Raw genomic sequence first — 17,712 nt, forward strand, 5'->3', positions numbered from 1 at the left:
AATGTTGGAGATTCGAGTTCAATACTCAGCTCCCGAGAAGCTAGCTGAAGAAGAAGTGAAATTCAGAAACACGTTTTAGTAACCATTGCCGTTTGTAAACTTTGCAATTTTTCTCTAATATCAATAACAAAACAATTGTAAAGTAATATGACCAAGTCTCGCAAATTAAAATACAGATGAAAAATGAAATGTTTTTCCTACCGTCTGACTACTTTCTGAAATTTGACTTATGAAATTTTACTTTTGAAACTCGACTTCTTAATTTTGACCTCTGAATTTTGTCGTTCTGGAAAAAGGGTTCTGACTATTGATTTTTGCCAAAATGTGATTCTGCATTTTTATACTCAGCGTGTTTTTCAGAAAGAGTATATTAACTTTGCTTGGATAACGGTAGGTTGTACAGGTATAAAGGAATCGAGATAGGTATAGACTTCCATATATCAAAATCATCAGTATGGAAAAAAATTTGATTGAGCCATGTCCGTCCGTCCGTCCGTCTGTCCGTTAACACGATAACTTGAGTAAATTTTGAGGTATATTGATGAAATTTGGTATTTAGGTTCCTGGGCACTCATCTCAGATGACTATTTAAACTGAATGATATCGGACTAAAACCACGCCCACTTTCTCGGTATAGAAAATTTCGAAAAACAGAAAAACTGCGATAATTCATTACGAAAGACCGATAAAGCGATGAAACTTGCTAGGTGGGTTGATCTTATGTCGCAGCATAGAAAATTAGTATAACTTTCGACAATGGGCGTGGCACAGCTCACTTTTAAAAGAAGGTAATTTAAAAGTTTTGCAAGCTGTAATTTGGCAGTCGTTGAAGATATGATGAAATTTATTTACTAAACTCAGTTCACGTACTTATCTGAACTCACTTTGTATTGGTATAAGAAATGGCCTAAATCCGACTATGACCACGCCCACTTTTTCGATATCGAAAATTACGAAAAATGAAAAAAATGCCATAATTCTGTACCAAATACGAAAAAATGGATGAAATATGGTAATTGTATTGGTCTATTGACGCAAAATATAACTTTAGAAAAAAACTTGGTAAAATGGGTGTGACACCTACCATATTAAGTAGAAGAAAATGAAAAAGTTTTGCAGGGCGAACTCAAAAGCCCTTGGAATATTGGAAGGAATACTGTACATGGTATTACATATATAAATAAACTAGCGGTACCCGACAGATGATGTTTTGGATCACCCTGGTCCACATTTTGGTAGATATCTCGAAAACGCCTTCACATATACAACTAAGGGCCACTCCCTTTTAAAACCCTCCTTATTACCTTTAATTTGATACCCATATCGTACAAACACATTCTAGAGTCACCCCTGGTCCACGTTTATGGCGATATCTCGAAAAGGCGTTCACATATAGAACTAAGGCCCACTCCTTTTTAAAATACTCATTAACACCTTTCATTTGATACCCATATCGTACAAACAAATTCTAGAGTCACCCCTGGTCCAACTTTATGTCGATATCTCGAAAAGGCGTCCACCTATAGAACTAAGGCCCACTCCTTTTTAAAATACTCATTAACACCTTTCATTTGATACCCATATCGTACAAAAAAATTCTAGAGTCACCCCTGGCCCACCTTTATGGCGATATCTCGAAAAGGCATCCACCTATAGAACTAAGACCCACTCCCTTTTAAAATACTCATTAACACCTTTCATTTGATACCCATATGGTACAAACAAATTCTAGAGTCACCCCTGGTCCACCTTTATGGCGATATCTCGAAAAGGCGTCCACCTATAGAACTAAGGCCCACACCCTTTTAAAATACTCATTAACACCTTTCATTTGATACCCATATCGTACACAAAAGTTCTAGAGTCACTCCTGGCCCACCTTTATGGCGATATCTCGAAAAGGCATCCACCTATAGAACTAAGGCCCACTCCATTTTAAAATACTCATTAACACTTTTCATTTGATACTCATATCGTACAAAATATATTCTAGAGTCACCACTGGTCCACCTTTATGGCGATATCTCGAAAATACGTCCACCTATAGAACTTAGGCCCACTCCCTTTTAAAATTATCATTAACACATTTCATTTGATACCCATATCGTACAAACAAATTCTCGTCCACCTTTATGGCGATATCCCTAAATGGCGTCCATCTATAGATCTATGGCCCACTTCCTCTTAAAATACTCTTTAATACCTTCCATTTGATACACATGTCATACAAACACATTCCAGGGTTACCCTAGGTTCCTTTTACAACATGGTGATTTCCCTTACTTACTCTCCACAGCTCTCAACTGAGTATGTAATGTTCGGTTACACCCGAACTTAGCCTTCCTTACTTGTTTTTCTTTGGCTTTACTTAAATATGAGCATTGCATTAAATTCCTAAAAAAATTTTAACTCACTAACAAATATAATTTTATGAAAACGATTTCAAATATTTTTCCACTTGATATCTTTAAATATTTCAATGAATACCTTTTGTTATATTTAGTCATTTCCAACATTTTATTCATTCACCTGCAGTTTCTTACGGCCCTCATAGTCTACATTCTGTTTTTTTTTTTGAGGTCAATTCACGCATAATAAAATGTTCTGTTAACTAAATACTAAGGGACAAGAACAACTAACTTTCTTATTTATATGTGCGCATAGCATTAGACTGTGCCAAGAAGCAGTTGTCCCTTCTACAAAGCCCATAATTAGGGCAGTCCAAAATGTGCAAAAAAATACTAATTTTAGGCGCTCATAAAATGCGTTTTAAATCTTTATTTATGCTTAAAAATATGTACTAAAGGTCCTTATGAGCCGTAAAATATGCTTTTACAGTGCTAGTGGGCCAAAAGTAATAAATCTATTTAAAATCGCCACATATTTTTCCAAATGGCGCAGTAAACAAGTACAAAATACAATTCTGGATAAACTGGTTTCCTCATCAAGAACGTGAAATATTCTGAAGAAAGTATTTTACCGACTCGAAATTTGTTTATGTTTTCTTTTTTTTATGAAGTCGGAGATTATGTGATTAAAAACCGCAGATTCTTTAATCTCTGAAGATATTTATTTGAGCAGAATGATTAGACCTGTCGCCTAAGTTCTAGCAAGGTGAAAGAATCACTACAAAACGAGCCACCAAGTCTTCCGTATCTTTTTATCCGAGAAAAAAAGGCGTAGTCAATGTTTAGCAACATGTTGGATCAACACCTGGCAACTTTATGATGATTAGTTTTGTTTTGTTGACCACCCCGACAGGGTGAATGATTGATGTATATTGGAACGCTTTTCTGCCATTCCTTGTCATATTTTGTTTAGAGACAAAGCGCTTCTGACGTTGCGCCATAATTACTGTAATTTTGCGTTCGAATTAAATACAGAAACATTCAATTTGACAATACCTATAAATCGTAACAACAGATTTGAACGAAAAATTACACTGATGATGGCGCTGCGACGAAATTAGTTTGCCTCCAAAGCAAATTTGACAAGGGATGACGAAACATCGTTCCAATATACATCACTTTAAGATGCCTTAACAAGTGAGGACGTGACTTCATACCTGTCATGAATGGGGCTGAACAATAATCTTATCCTATTCTTTATATCCAAATAATTGGCTGTATAAGATATAAAATATATAGTGGACAGATGTACATACCTAAGCGATCTTTAAGATAAATCTATATATAGAAAAGAAAGTGGTGTTAGTTACACTATTTATAACTAAATAACGGATGAACAGATTTGGCTTAATGTTGGTGGAAGGTAGCTTAGAACCAAGAGACGGACATAGGATACTTTTTATGCCTTTCTGGTTAGGGTATTGAGATCAAAACGTGGACCTGGGTAATCCTGAGAAGTGTTTGTACAATATGGGCGTCAAATGGAAGCTGTTTAGAAGTACTTTGATACGGGGTATTTTTCGTGCCCCTGCGTGATTAGGGTGTCGAGATATAGACCAAAACGTGGACCTGGGTACCCATAGAATGTGTTTATACAATATGGATATCAAATGAAAGCTGTTGATGAGTGCTTTAGTACAGGGTAATTTTCATACCTATTGGTTACTAGGATCTCAAACCATAGGCCAAAACGTGGATCAGGGCAACACTAGGATGTGTTTTTGTATTATGGGTATCAAATTGAAGCTGTTAATGTGTGCTTTAGTACAGAGTATTTTATACCGTTGGGTGACTAGGGTCTCGAGATATAGGCCGAAACGTGGACTCGGATACCCCTAGAATTTGTGTGTAATATGGATATCAAATGAAAGCTGTTGCTGAGAGCTTTAAAGTAATTTTCATTGTGATATTCGATTTAGTCGCATCAACCTAGCAAAACTGATAAATATGCATGCGAAGCCGAAACATAGACATGAATTAATAATACCCACATACCTATTTACATACGTCCTATTCGATTTGGCTGAAATTTGGTATATAAATTAGCTTATATTAGTATTTACGATCCTTTTTTCCAGGAAGTAGACCAGAGACGGACTCGGACTGGGATTAGGACGAGGACTGGGACTGACACTCGGAGTGGGACCGGGACTCGGAATGGGAACAAAATACATACCACCCTCTGGGACTGGCAAGAAAGGATGAAGAAGAATGAGAAGAACTTGAGGGAAGAGAAAAGAGGGAAGGAGAAGGAGACTGAGAAAGAGATAGATTGAGACGAAGATAGAGATGTATGAAGCGAAAAAGACGGAGGGAGGAGTAAACAAAAGGATTAAGAAAAATTTAAGAGGGGGGGGGGGGGGGCAGAGTTAGACGGAAACAGCTTACTAAAATTATGCAGATAGACCAAATGTAGGGCAGAACAGTGACTGTCGGGTCTGCTAGTATAAAATAAAAAATTGGTAGATACTTTGTGTGAGGATGCAAAGTTTCACAATTTTTGTGGTCTGCGTGAAATAGCTATGACCATTGATTACTTACGCCAACAATATATGACGTAAACGTAAGTATTTGATGAAAGTTGAAGCTTCTAGCCGTAAAAATGGAGGCAGAATTGACAGTTTATATGGGGTATATTCAAAAAATTTCTAATTGGACACCTAAATATATCCGCTAATCAAATTTTAGCGAGATATTTCAAAATTGTAGGACTAGTTTGCATACAAACAGACAGGCGGACATGCCTAAATCAACTCAGCTCTTCATCCTGATCATTTCGGTATATTTACGGTGGGTCTATCTCTTCTCCGTTAAGGACTTACAATTTTGAGATTCGTGACAAGCTTAATAAATATTTAGTTTTCATGAAAAGTATAAAAAGTGGTGGAAGGGTAAATGGCGGTATTCAAAAATATTAGTAGAATATGTTAACAGCCTTCCCTTCTTTGGATGATAAGTTAGTTTGGAAAAAAAAAAATGAATGTGCGAGCTCATCTTATATAAAAATTCTACGATCATTTTGTAACACAGTGTTATGTTATTTTACGTGCAGTTTTTGGGTCGACTTGGGCATAGTTAATATTTTTTGGACACTCTAATGCATGTATCTGCATGTATATACATATGTATGTATAATTTAATAAAAGTACCTTCATGGCTGCGTGCTTTTATGCTATGAAATGAAATGCAGGCCAATACATACACTACAAAGATAAAATAAGCAACAGGCTGTCTCTCATTCGTTAGAATACAAGACATCGCTTTGGCTCAAGATATGCACAATACTATTTTGCTTTTTTCTTCACTTTAATGAGAATATTGTGCATTGCGTACTCTTAAGTTTTTGACCCACTTTTACTATTTAGTTTTTTGTTTACTTCACCCTTAGTATATTTACTTTCTTACTTGTTGAGAATGTATACTTTTCTCTTTATTCCAACAAGTTTTGACAATCATTTTGTGCTTAAATAAAATATACTTAGTATTTGTTGGTAGGGAAATTGCTGGAGGGCAGTAAGGGGTAGCTAGGGATAGTTTTTTTCAGGGACACTACTGTTATAAGAGAACCGAATAAACGGGCTTATCTAACCATTATAAACGATATACTGATATATTGGTTTTGAAAAAAAATTATGAAAAAAAAAAACTATTTTATTTCGGTCACGATAACCAATATATCTGATAAAAAAATATGCTCGATCACTCGCTCGGTGCAACCGCAACTGTTCTTAAAAGCCAGATTCGTAATAAAATAGTGAAAATCTCTTTCAGGCAGCACTTGGAGTAAAGACAAAGAGATGCTCGTTACCACTTATAAAGCTATTGAACGACCGCTTTCACGCTACGCATCCCTGATATGGTCGCCAAGCAGAAAGGTTACTCACTGGGGGAAATTACAGGCCGATTTGGAAACTCAAACAGAAAGCACTTTCGAAACCAGCTTTCGCAACGAGAAAATTTGAGACATGGAAATAAGGATCGAGGGTTTATATTTATAAGCTTAAAAATTTTAGCAAATGTAGTGCTGGAAGTGGGAAGATAATTAATGCGAAAAAGCATAAATCTGGGGGAATTGAATACAAACATATAAGAAAGAATAAGTTCGGGTGAAAACGCCAAATTTCATTCGGATTGGAAGAATTTTGTTCGATTTGTGGCATTAAAAGTATTTTGGAAAGAGTAGCAAAAAAAAGGGCGAGTCACGCCCATTTCCAAAATTTGTTTGCGTTTTGTTCTTAGGTCAACCATACCACTACTGATGTATGTGAATGTAGTTAAATAACATAGATTTATTGCAAACTTTGTTAAGGTTAGACGTTTAGGAAAAGTGGGCGTGGTTTTTTAACGATTTTGATTATGTTCACTCAGTCTATATAATTTGGCAAGGAAATTGTCTCTGCCGGATTTCAATGTATAAACTTTAACGCTTGTTGTACTTCCACATTTTCTCCTTTTAAATGTGGGTGGTGCTACGCCCATATTCTACACTTTTTTTGAATTTATGTTTTACGTCATAAACCAATCCAATATATTCTGGGTCCAGATAAGCCCTTATACCGAATTTATTCATTTATTTATTTGTCATGTTAACAGACGGAAAGATGGCCGGACGGACGGATATGGCTTAATCAAATTTTGTTTCGTATTGATATTATAGAAAAATTACAAAGTTTACAAGCGGCTATGGTTGGTGGTTGGTTGTTTGGAGTGGCGAGTCCCATTGACTCCAATTAGCGCTCATGCGCCGTTTCGATACCACAAACTCGTGAGTTAACCAATGAAAGGGTGTTGTAAGGAGACTAATAAATATTTTCCAAGCGCCTCAGGGAAACCCGTCCCTATATATCCATCCCGTGGAGTTTATAAATTTGAGAGCTCTCCCGGCCTAACATCTTTGAGTTCAGGAAGGCTTTCGAAAAAGGGCTTTCCAAGAAACTTCCTTCTGCTTCGATAGTGTGCTGGGCATTCGCACAGCAGATGCTCAACCGTTTCCTCCGCCTCCGGATGCTTGCAGTTGCGACAGGAGGTATTGTGTTCCAGTCCCATCCGTGTCCCATGTACCCTAATTGTCCAATGACCCATGAGCACCGCAACTACTCTGGATATATCCCTTCTGTTCATCTTAAGGACACCTATAGGTCGTTTTTCGTTATATAATAGCCGCATGCTCTTGGAAACTCTGCAGGTCCGCAACCGATTCCACCTATTGTTGGCCTCACTCAACCAGTGCTGGGAGATGCGACCCTTGATGAGTCCCAGGGGTGCAAGTACCTCCTTCGCTCCACGCCATGCCATCTCATCCGCCATCTCGTTACCCTGTATGATTCGATGCCCCGGCACCCATATCAGCGTAACGATCTGCCGGATCGCCAGAATCATGGCGCTCTCCTTAAACTGCTCAACCAGGTTTGATGATATCGTCTCTGACCCGAGAGCCCCAAGAGCCGCCTCGCTATCGAAGAAAATGGCTACCCTGTTACCGTTACCAGTGATATCCATTAACGCTTTACACGCCTCTTGGATAGCGAAAATCTCAGCTTGAAATATGCTTGCCGACTCGAGAAGCCGCATACATAAGGATGTGGGCGGAACAGCCGCAAATACTCCCGCTCCCACTCCGCAAGCCATTTTAGATCCGTCCGTGAAAACCGAGATGTCGAATCTCTGAGTGATCCCACCGTCTTTCCAATCTTTCTTTGTGGGGAAGAGAATTGTGTAGTGTGTGTCGAAGCCTTAGTACCCCTTGAGATTCCGTTTCCTTGATAAAGAGATATACCGGTGGAACATTGCATATCACGTTTAAAGCCTCCCAGGGGCACGACCTAATTGCCCCCATGATCGCTCCGCAGGCAGATCGTTTACCTAGCATGTTGATTATGTATTTCACCTCTACCGACTTCCACCATGCGAGTGCCCCATATGTCAGAATTGGTCGAATAACTGCCTTATACACCCATGCCATGAGGGCTGGCCTCAGACCCCACTTTTTACCTAGCATTCCTTTGCAGGCACACATAGCCCCGTAGTCTCGTTTGACTCTGTCTTCTGTGTTAAGCCTCCAGTTCAGCTTTGGTGTTAAAAAGACTGCTAGGTATTTGGCCCTATCAGAAAGACTCAACTCATGGCCATCAAGAGCGGGAAGGTTAAAACTTGGGATTTTCGTCCTGGTGGTGAAGAGCACTAGTTCTGTCTTTGAGGGATTAAAGCTTAGTTCGGCGGTCTCCGCCCAACTACTCAGTTTCCTCAGTGATCCCTGCATGATCCCACTAATCAAATTGGGACACAGACCAGATACCAGTATTACTACGTCATCAGCGTAGGCCACCACTTTAACCCCATCCCTGTTGAGTTGACGAAGTATGTTGTCTATAACGCAAAGCCAGAGCACTGGTGACAAGGTCCCGCCCTGAGGGGTCCCTTTCCACGGATGTGCCGTGGTCTCACTAGCCCCCAGTTTAGCGCTTATCACTGTGGACCGCAGAGCCGTCCCTATCCAGTCTACGATAGGGTCGTCTATACCGAGTACATGAAGGGCGCCTTCTATTGCTTCCAGCCGGACATTATTGAAAGCTCCCTCTATGTCCAAGAATGCAGCCAGGGTAAATTGTTTTTTTCGAAGGACGACTCTACCTTGTGGACCTCTATGTTGAGCGGCCCCTGAGATATGCCTGTTGGGCTGTTGATAGCCCCGCGGCTATGATTACTAGGATATGTTTCTGAATTTCACTTCTTCGTCAGCTAGCTTTTCGGGAGCTGAGTATTGAACTCGAAATCTGCAACATTCATACTTTATACTCGTGCAAAGACATATGTCTTTATCCACTCACCCATATGAGTGCCCCGCTGTTCGCTTTGCCATTGGTCTCTAAGTGTTGATTTTTATTGCTATTCATTTATTCACCATTTTAGGTATGTAAATACTTATTCTATATGCTTTTTAAACCTAATTGTGTGGAATAATTATAGGCGCGCTCCAAGAGCTCTGTTATATAAATGGACGGTTTGCAAACATATATATATGTTTCAATTTTTAGCAAAATACATTTTTAATATAATACCAGATATTCAAATGTAACTTGTCTGTTTAGTTTTATTGAAATAAGTACGGTCGGTGTTGAATTTCTCATATTCTTTTCTTAGTAGTCACAATTTACATTTGTTTGACAAGAGAATCATATTCAACTGACAATTACACTTTGTTAAATTCACACAAGTTGGAAGAGAAGCGCTATCAAATTCTCCTTGAAAATATACTGACCCAAGTTTTATACTCAGTTGAGCAGAGCTCACCGAGTATATTAACTTTGATTGGATAACGGTTGGTTGTACAGGTATAAAAGAATCGAGATAGATATAGACTTCCAGATATCAAAATCATCAGGATCGAAAAAAAATTTGATTGAGCCATGTCCGTCCGTCAGTCCGTCCGCCCGTTAACACGATAACTTGAGTAAATTTTGAGGTATCTTCATGAAATTTGGTATGTAGGTTCCTTGGTACTAATCTCAGATCGCTATCTAAAATGAACGTTATCGGACTTTAACCACGCCCACTTTTTCGAAATCGAAAATTTCGAAAAACCGAAAAAGTGCGATAATTCATTACCAAAGACGGATAAAGCGATGAAACTTGGTAGGTGAGTTGAACTTATGACGCAGAATAGAAAATTTGTAAAATTTTGGACAATGGGGGTGGCACCGCCCACTTTTAAAGGAAGGTAATTTAAAATTTTGCAAGCTGTAATTTGGCAATCGTTGAAGATATCATGATGTAATTTGGCAGAAACGTTATTTCTATCACTATATGTATGCTTAATAAAAATTAGCAAAATCGGAGAACGACCACGCCCACTTTAAAAAAAATTTTTTTTAAGTAAAATTTTAACAAAAATGTAATATCTTTACATTATATAAGTAAATTATGTCAAAATTCAACTCCAGTAATGATATGGTGCAACAAAATACAAAAATAAAAGAAAATTTCAAAATGGGCGTGGCTCCGCCCTTTTTCATTTAATTTGTTTAGGATACTTTTAATGCCATAAGTCGAACAAAAATTTACCAATCCTTGTGAAATTTGGTAGGGGCTTAGATTCTAGGACGGTAACTTATTTCTGTGAAAAAGGGCGAAACCGGTTGAAGCCACGCCCAGTTTTCATACACAGTCGACCGTCTGGCCTTCCGCTCGGCCGTTAACACAACAACTTGAGCAAAAATCGATATATCTTTACTTAACCCAGTTCACGTACTTATCTGAACTCACTTTGTCTTGGTATAAAAAATGGCCGAAATCCGGCTATGACCACGCCCACTTTTTCGATATCGAAAATTACGAAAAATGAAAAAAAAAAATGCCATAATTCTATACCAAATTCGAAAAAAGGGATGAAAGATGGTAATTGGATTGGTTTATTGACGCAAAATATAACTTTAGAAAAAAACTTTGTAAAATGGGTGTGACACCTACCATATTAGGTAGAAGAAAATGAAAAAGTTCTGCAGGGCGAAATAAAAAACCCTTGAAATCTTGGCAGGAATACTGTTCGTGGTATTAAATTTATAAATAAATTAGCGGTATCCAACAGATGATGTTCTGGGTCACCCTGGTCCACATTTTGGTCGATATCTGCAAAGCGCCTTCACATATACAACTAACACCACTTCCTTTTAAAACCCTCATTAATACCTTTAATTTGATACCCATATGGTGCAAACACAATCTAGAGTCACCCCTGGTACACCTTTATGGCGATATCTCGAAAAGTCGTCCACCTATAGAACTAAGGACCACTCCCTTTTAAAATACCCATATTGTACAAACGCATTCTGGAGTCACCCCTGGTCCACCTTTATGGCGATATCTCGAAAAGGCGACCACCTATACAACTACCACCACTCCCTTTTAAACCCCTCATTAACACCTTTAATTTGATACCCATATCGTACAAACACCTTCTAGAGTCACCCCTGGTCCACCTTTATGGCGATATCTCGAAAAGACGTCCACCTATAGAACTAAGGCCCACTCCCTCATAAAATACTCTTTAATACCTTTCATTTGATACACATGTCATACAAACACATTCCAGGGTTACCCTCGGTTCATTTTTCTACATGGTTATTTTCCCTTATGTTATCACCATAGCTCTCAACTGAGTAAGTAATATTCGGTTACACCCGAACTTAACCTTCCTTACTTGTTATTATTGTTATTGTTTTCAAATATATTCGAAATATAAATGTGCTAAATCTAAAGGTTTAAATTTAATTGGTGTTTGGCCAAAAGTGTTAAATTTCATGCAAAGCTGATACTTAACAAGCTGAGTGACGCCATTGTAATTAAATTCATTACTCAAATTCAACACGACAACGATAAAGAGCTAAATATAGAAAACCAACTAAGAATTGCAAGTTTTAATAATAACCACAAATACCTAGAAGTTGGGGTCAAAGCCAAACAATTCTTCTCAAATAATTCAATAAATAACACAAATGATAAATACTTACATAATATGAAATTTGATTGTCTGAAGGTTGGCCAGAACAACAAATAATCATAGCTTTGAAGGCTTGAGGTAGATGATTAGAAATGGTTTCGTAAGCCTACGTACATGCAAGAGAAATTGGAAGGATTAAGGCGCTTATTTTAATATTCCTTACATGAACGTGAAAAGGATTCTCTTCATGGTGTTATATTTAGATTCCATTAACTTACAGGCTCAGAGTCATGCAATTAATCAATTCGAATTTTGTGCAAAAGCTCTGTTAACATATATATTTATATATTTATTTACCTCAAAGTGTGTGTAAAAACAGACAACAACGACGTGCGTGGTAATCGTGATCAAAATATAAATTTAATGCAGAAGCTCTTTTTCAATATAAGGTAATATGACCTGAAACAAGAAATTTCCATTGTTTAATTTATTAACATAGAAGTAGCAAAGCAGGTTAACATCAAAACTTGGCCAGTTAACGTCGTCGCCATCTTGAATGTTATTATGAGGGCTGACTTATAGAATGTCAACTGCGATGCAATTTTCCACCTTTAAATGTCAAATGATGCATTCTAAGTTGGACAAGGCGATGAAATTGCAAGAGCTGGAAAAAATACAGCAGAAACGCGAAGAAAGCTCAATCAGCTCATTAGACAGCAGCTTGTGATCACTGAAGCATCTAAAACTGAGATAATTATTATAATGGCAAAGAACGTACAATTTGCAGTTAGGTTCTAGACCTCCCTTGCAATTATAGCCTCTTCGAGAATCCAGGCAGGTTGCTTAACATTTTATCTTATTTAATTTATTAACAAAGGGGAAATAGCTTTAGTAGTTCTTCTTCTTTTTTAAATTGTTTGTATTTGTATCATTGTTGTCAAACACTAACACTAGATTTGGTATTTACACTCAGGGCCGGCTTAAGAGAATTTGTGGCCCTAGGCGAGTTATAATTTGCGGCCCCTTTCTCCCGTATTTATAGAAAGAAATTAGAGATTAGAAATATTAAATTCAAACTTAGTGTCAATGAAACAAAAACGTATTTCTTTAGCATATTAAATATATTTTTTTTTTTCAACAAACGAACGAAAATATAACACACAAAAGTATTTTTAATTATCTTAGGATTTACTAAAACTTCATTTTCCGCGCCTTCAACACAGAGAAAGTTGACATAATTTTACTTAAATCTAATTTTTGCGCAATTTCCTGCTCTATTGATAGCAATGCTAAACATACAAGCCTTTCTTAAGTCATGGTCGAATGTTAGTACGTTTTGATTAATTTCAGTTTCGAAAAGCTACGCTCGCCACTCTCAACCGACATTGGTATCGTCAACAAAATACGTATAGTTACAACTAAATTGGGCATGAGACCAGACAAGTTGTGCTCTAAAATATAATTAAGAACATCAAGAGGGTTGAATGACTCTGAACCTCTTCGTGCGATAGCTTGTAATTCAGCACATAAATCTGCAGCATCTATATCTTTCGATTCATTGAAGCTTTTTCTAGATTCTGGCAACTATTCAAAATTGTTTCTTTACTCTCATTCAACAAATTGTGGACATCGTTCAATAATCCAAAAACAGGGTTCATATTTTTCAGTTGCAGAAATCGCTCATCGATGGAATTGATAGCAGTATCCAAAATAGAAAAATAAAAATTTATTTTGAATTTTTGCTTTTCATCTACAATTTGTTTGTCATCTCCTTCATACGAAAATTGTTTTGTCCTTTTCCGTGGTGTTGAGGCGGTTTGCTTGACGCAGTGGACTGTATGCGGGTAGCGGCTTACCAAATTCCAAGAAAGAATAGCATTGGACACACTTGCTGACTATTTAATTACATAACTTAACATTTATTGAGCTTTAATAGTTTTTGTTGAGCACAGAATGTTTTGGCGGTAGTTGCACTGAAAATTTAATAAGCAAGTAAAAAGTATAACAACGAACAAAAAGATATAAGCAAATGTCAAACATATGTTTCGTGCTTTCGCATTAACCCCTGTAGGAACTAACTTATAACATTATAGATATGCAAAATTCATTTCTTTAGACTGAAGAAGTTTACTCCTAATATTTATTTCGAACAAAATATCGTACCAAACAATCAATGACACAACAAAATTGTAATTTGAAATTTTGCTGGCGAGAGATTCACTTTCTATTCGCGTTGCATTTCCGGTTGAACCTTTCAAATTACAGTCAACGGCTATATCTATGAGAACGTCGTATACACTGCTGAGTTGATACCGAAGAGATTTTAGGGCGTCAATAAGACTTTTCCATCGCGTAAAACTAAGCGGTTTCAAAGTTAAATTAAGTACGTGGCGTAGTAAAACTGACCAACGATGGGTGGACCCAAAAAAAAAAAATTGTATATAGCTTGTACAAGCATGAAAAATGATTTTGCTTCCAAACAATCAGCAGCATCATGACGACGAGATTTAATGAATGAGAATTGCATGGCACGAAAAATGCTCGAGGGTTGACGTCTAAAAAGGATTTTTGACGTCTGCAAAAAGGAATTTTAGTACAAAAGTGTTTATCAAATTTGGCGCCCCTAGAACTTGGTGCCCTAGGCGGGTCGCGTAGTTCGCGTTATGGTAGAGCCGGCCCTGTTTACGCTGGTAGGCCAATCAACCCACACAAACTCAAAATTGGAACCATTATCTGAATAAATACTCGCACGCACATTTTGATTACTATTAATTGTGGGAGTCCACACCAAAACGCTACATTTACATATTTTCAAAAAATTTACCCTTTTTGCAGATCTCTTCCACTTTCAGACTTCTATCAAAATTTCGAATTGCGAATTTATAAAATATAATGAAACCTGTTGTAGGACTACTTCTCATTAGTTTCCATTTAAGGTATTTATTTCAAATACAAGTAACCCCTTCATCTTATGGTTATTGAGGCAAACTTAGTTAAGGTTAGAATGAACTGGCCGGTCCGTGCGGATCTCATCCCTGAAAACCCTATCAAAAATCAGGATCTATGTTATAAAATAACTCCACCCTCTTGGCAAATACTAGACACTTTCTAGTTGGAGTCTTAGCCTGGCAAGCACAGGGCACGAGCACAAAAGATGCTCGATCGCTTCAACTTCCAACCCAGATTTTCACAGTCAACACACCTCCCTTTTAACATACTTTTATTAACTTGACCTGTATGTTTGTTTGTTTGTATGTAACCGACTCCTAGGGACTGGGTTTTTATTCACTTTAAACGGACAGATTTTATAGTTTGATGATGGGTTGCAATAAGGCTGAAGCTAGTTTCTTGAGGAGAATCTACTGCTTTGGTTACACGCAGTATTTCCACCTGAAAACCCCTACAGACATCTGACAGGTTGTAGGATCTTCTTATTTCCGGATCACTACAGAATACTGTAGACTCTACTCCTTCCAATTCTTTTCACACATCGTTGTGTACGTGTATCGCCTCGTCCACCATTTGTGCCCCTTATCCTGTTATTGATGACGACATACTACTATGGCCGTGTGGTCTGCGCTCAAGCTGCGCCGATGAACTAAGACTCGTTACAGTTGTTAACGCCAATTTCTTTTTCACCAGGTCTACAGGTGGAATGTGCAGAATGGCATACAGTGCAGCCGTAGTAGTTGTTTTCGGGGCAACCGTAAAGCTAAACATTGATAGCCTGCATACTACCTCCAAATATCTGAGGTAGGTTCTTTTTGTATAACTGTCCACCAAACAAGGACTCTGTAGTATAGGATAGGCGTCACAAAATCTGTATATATCCAATGAGAGAGAGAGGGCGATATACCCCTAATAGACTAAAGCATATTTTAACATGCGTAAAGTGCCGTCGAGGCCTTTTTCACGCTCCACTCCACATTTGGTATCAAAAAAATAAACTTGGCCAATTTTCTAGTAATTACTTATAAGGTATATTTCATTTTGGTGTGGACCTCCACAATTGAGTAAACAATTTCATTATTTAATTTTATTTAAACAAACAATGGATTTGATTGACCGCATGCTTACTCAGGCATAATCAACGAAATATCAAGGTCGGGTAAAGACTTTTGTGTGTAGAATGGCCTATTGATATGTAATTGCAATTATATTGATATAAACATATATACATGTACAGGTATATGTACATTTATAATAATAGAAGTACAATGAAAACTATATATAATGAAAGAAAAAGTGTGCACTATATATACTAACTAACCTTTTTTAATCTAAACAAATATCAAACAAAAAACAAAATAAATAAATGTAAGGCGCGATAACCTCCGAAGAGATTTTAGGCCGAGATTTCAACTTGCGTCGTGCTCTTTCTAATTTTTCATAAAAATTGGCGGAACGGGACCTACTTTATGCCAACTCCGAACAGCATCTGCAAAGGCAGATGAGTTTTCACTGAGAGCTTTTCATGGCAGAAATACTTTCGGAATACACTGCCGAGGGGCGACCTGGTTTAAACAAGTTTTCTTCTGATTGAACAAACCTGTTTCTAAAATTTTGATGTTGCTTTGTCCCGGGCATGAACCCAGCATTTTCGGTGTGATAGGCGGAGCGAGAATGGCCGCCGTTCTTTAGTGCGTCTATGTATACATAGCTCCTATTTCTATTGAGACGAAATACTAGGGCAGCAAATCCCATAAAAAGGGCAGGGATCCATATATATTTAGAGACATCTAGAAAAATTAAAGAGATTATTCGGAATGTCGCAATCAATTTTTTAGAAACTCTCTAATGAGCTAATAAATGTAATAAAATAGTAATAAAATAACCTAAATAAGAGGGAAAATCGCGATAGGTAGCGCTCAATAGTTCAGAAGCAGAAAAGAGTATTAATATAAAAATTGTAAAACCAATTTTTGTCATATTTTTTTTATTAGCTAATTCAATGGGTGTTTTGAAAATGTTACTTAATTGGCGCTTAAACGTTTAAACGGTTGCATCTTCGTTGAGTTAACTGGCACCAATTTGTAACACCCACGGAATTTATGACGTGTTTCAGCTTGCCCCCAGCGAAGTGGGTGTGCCCTCTTCCTCTAATTCCATAGGCAGGTTCCGATAAGAATACTGTTTTGCAAGAGCTTCATCTCTCAATTGCATAACATGACCTAGACAGCACAGCCCCCGCACGGTGGGGTATTTGATCAATCTAGCTGGCCAAAAGTCGATTTTTTAAAATATTCCAATTTCTTTTAAATATACTCTCTGGCATTCCTAGATGTCTACTGAATAGTATACATACCCTAAAACCCATTTGCAGCGTCAACGGAGCTAACCGCGTACATCTAAAGTTGTATAAAAATTGTGGGCAGTTCGATTTGTTTTTGGATTAAAAAGCAATATACCCTCCTAACCTAAACACTTGTTCACTAGTTTAGCCTTAAAAAAATCTGGTTACATTTTCTTTTAGGACAGGTAAATGTGTTTTTAATTCATATCTTAGATTTTTATACCGCATGTTTTAACTGAGTTATTCTACATGTAATACAACCACCTTTCAATATTAAATTTTATAAAACACTTGCAAATAAAAAGATATATCTTTTTTTCATGGCATATCATGTCGGTAATTTTTTGGCAATACACAAACCTGTGTTTGTTTCAAAGTTTAATAACAAAAACGGCTGCGCATACCCACGAATTTTTGAGTGGTGATCAATTTTTTAAGAGAATGGTGCCCTTATTGACAAAAGGTGGCAACCTTGTGAAAACATCCTCAGTGGCAACACCTGTGTGAAGAGTCTTAAAATGTATTACTATATCGATATCGAAATTTGATTCAAATCGGTTCAGCCGTTTCCGAGA

At 37.4% G+C, this 17,712-nt stretch overlaps 1 protein-coding gene across 4 annotated transcripts in view; it reads right to left on the reverse strand.

The window, feature by feature from the left end:
* Positions 1-17,712, reverse strand: part of Ac13E (Adenylyl cyclase 13E) — a 367,921-nt gene that overhangs the window by 186,493 nt on the left and 163,716 nt on the right. The gene's annotated exons all lie outside the window — the stretch shown is intronic.

This window comes from Eurosta solidaginis, chromosome 4 (genome assembly GCF_040869045.1).
Source record: "Eurosta solidaginis isolate ZX-2024a chromosome 4, ASM4086904v1, whole genome shotgun sequence".
In the NCBI taxonomy this organism is placed as follows: Eukaryota; Metazoa; Arthropoda; class Insecta; order Diptera; family Tephritidae; genus Eurosta; species Eurosta solidaginis.